General features: G+C 50.9%; 1 pseudogene; it reads left to right on the top strand.

Moving 5' to 3' along the window:
• Positions 1-228: 228 nt before the first annotated feature.
• On the top strand, positions 229-2,272 carry LOC123097892 (heat shock cognate 70 kDa protein-like; annotated as a pseudogene).
• The last annotated feature ends 806 nt before the right edge of the window (positions 2,273-3,078 follow it).

Here is a 3,078-nt window from a genome sequence, read left to right as displayed (position 1 = left end):
GACCCAGTGCATAGAAGCTCCCACACAAGGTGGGGTCTGGGGAGGGATTATAGGAACCTAGTCTTACCCCTGCAAAGTGCAATGCAGAGAGGCTGGTTCGAACCTAGGACCTCTTGGCACAAGTGGGGAGGACTTCACCACTGCGCCAGGCCTGCCCTCTAATTTTGTGATATACCATTCGTTTTGCAAAATAAAATGCTGAAACTAACTACTCCAATTTTCTTCAGATGCCAAGCGACTAATCGGGCGAAGATTCACTGATGCATGTGTGCAAGGAGATATCAAGCTTTTCCCATTCAAGGTCATTTCAGGCCCTGGTGACCGGCCGCTGATTGTGGTAAAGTACAGGGGTGAGGTGAAGCAGTTTGCAGCCGAGGAGATCTCCTCCATGATGCTTGTCAAGATGTGGAAATTGCCGAGGCCTACCTCGGCACATCGGTGAAAAATGTTGTCATCACCGTTCCAGTTTACTTCACTGACTCCCAACGGCAGGCCACCATGGATGCTGGCGCCATTGCTGGCCTTAATGTCATGCGCATCATCAATGAGCCCTCTGCTGCAGCCATTGCCTATGGTCTTGACAAGGGATCCCGCAAAGGGGAAGGGAAAACAGTGCTCATCTTTGATTTTGGTGGTGGTACCTTGGATGTGTCAATTATAACTATTCACATGGGCATCTTCACGGTCAAAGGCCACATCTGGTGACACCCACCTTGGCGGGCAGGATCTCAACAGCCGGATGGTGGAACACTTTGTACAGGATTTCCTTAAGAGACACAAGAGTGACATCAGAAACAACCCAAAGGCGCTCATGCGGCTGAGGGCAGCCTGTGAGAGGGCCAAGAGAATGCTGTCTTCCATGGTGCAGGCAAAATTTGAGATCGACTCGCTTCACGACAGCATTGACTTCTATGGCACCATTACCCGCGCCCGTTTTGAGGAGCTCAACATGGACCTCTTCCGTAAATGCACTGAACATGTCGAGAAGTGCCTCGGTGATGCCAAGATGGACAAATCCCAGATCCATGACGTCGTGCTTGTGGGTGGCTCCAGCCGGATCCCCAAGGTGCAGCAGCTGCTCCAGGATTTCTTTGACGGGAAGATCCTCTGCAAGAGCATCAACCCTGATGAGGCTGTCGCCTACGGTGCCGCTGTCCAGGCCGCTGCCCTCAGTGGCGAATGTGACCAGAAGGTGAAGGACTTGCTCCTCCTTGATGTGACGCCCCTCTCACTCGGTATAGAGGTAATAGGTGGTTTGATGAGCGTGCTGATCCCCAGGACTACTACCATCCCCTTCAAGAAGGAACGGATTTACACGACCCATTATGACAACCAGACGAGCGTGCTCATTCAGGTGTACGAGGGTGAAGGGGCGATGACCAAGGACAACAACCTCCTCGGCAAGTTCATCCTCCACGGCATCCCCCCAGCGCCAAGGCTTGTGCCCAAGATCAATGTGACATTTGCGATTGAAGCCAACTGCATCCTGAAGGTGTCGGCGGAGGACATGACGACTGGAAGCAAGAACAGCATCACCATCACTACTGACAAGGGTGGGCTGAGCAAGGAAGAGATTGAGCGCATGGTGCGAGATGCTGAGAAGTACCAGTCGGAGGACAGGAAGGAAATGAAGAAAATTATAAAGAAGGAAGACGGGGAGGGTTGGGTGAGCAAGGAGGAGTTCGAGCGCATGGTGCAGAAGAAGCGCATGATGCAGTCCGAAGACAAGACACAAGTTAAGAAGATAAAGAAGGAAGGTGGAGGCCGGTAAGGTGCTCAATGTGCTTCTGCAAGCCTATGATCGCGCTGCTTTTGCGACAGCTGGTGTCTAGTATCAGTGCCCTCTGCAACTTCTGGAATGGGCATTGCGCATGCCCATTCTTTCTAGTACAGTAGTTAATGTGCTTCATGTGGTTTGGGAACAACTGAGTGAACTTATATATCGGTTGCATGTCTACCATCTGCTTGATGAATAGGCACTTTTGGTGCCGTTGATCTGCGGCATACTGCCAGTTCAGTTGGTTTGTGAGATTTCCGTCTCGGTTTACCACCGGCCGTGATTTGTGGCATTTGCAATTTCCCCTGTTGCATCAGCCCAGTTCTAGTTCTGGTTACTTGATTTGTTTTGGAAATTTCTGTCTCTGGTGAGCTTACTACGGTCAACACATAAAAATGCATCAAGAGTTTTCGTGCATTTTTGTTTGCAACTCCTTATGTGCAAACCGCATATAGAACAGTGGCTGAACCTTGTAGATATTTTGTACTGATGCCTTTTCTGTCTCTGCCTTCGCCATTTTTATCTAATGAATACAGCATACAGAGAACTTTTACATTTCAACAAGTAGGTTGATGCCTGGATGTGGCTGATTTTGGTGTTTTGACCTTTTTGCGAAAGTTTAGCGAGATCTGACTTTCATCTGAAAGTATTTCGGGATCTGACCCTTTTGCTACTGGGTCGATGGCGATAGCAAAAGGGTCAGATCCTGACGTAGCAAAAGGGTCAGATCCTGAAATACTTTCAGATGGGGTCAGATCCAGCTAAATTTTTAGCAAAAATGTCAAAACACGGAAATTGAGGGTCCTTGACAGTAGGTTGTTATACCCTACCGCCATCGACCCTAGCACTTTAGCATAGATGTCAAAACACGGAAATTGGCTCCTAGATGTGGGTCCAGCAGGTGTCTGCTTGGTGCCGCTGCGAGCGAGTCGAGTCTGCTGCCGCCAAGTCTACCGCGGCAGCGATTCATGTTGCAAAAGACCACTGCTGCGGCGGGATGATTGCTCGACTGCGTTCTCTGATTTTGTGGTAAAGGATCGCACCAATCGGCATCGTCTGCCTGACCACGGCCGCCGTCTCCCCCGGCTGCTGCTATCGGAGCGAACGGTAGACTCGACAGGAACGGCTCCACTCGTCGGCCTTGGCAGGAAGACGCGGGCTACACCGGCTTCAGTTCTGCGGTGGCAGACTTCCCTTCCAGCCGCGGCCCAGGGCAGAGGCTGGGCGATCGTCTCGGTGCATGCCCGGATACCAACGGTGGACATGCAGGTACGTCATTTGTATTTACCGCTTCCTCTGAT

The sequence above is a fragment of the Triticum aestivum genome, chromosome 4D (genome assembly GCF_018294505.1).
Source record: "Triticum aestivum cultivar Chinese Spring chromosome 4D, IWGSC CS RefSeq v2.1, whole genome shotgun sequence".
Lineage (NCBI taxonomy): Eukaryota > Viridiplantae > Streptophyta > Magnoliopsida > Poales > Poaceae > Triticum > Triticum aestivum.
Note: the sequence above shows the minus strand (reverse complement) of the source record. Positions and strands in the feature narration are given on the sequence as shown.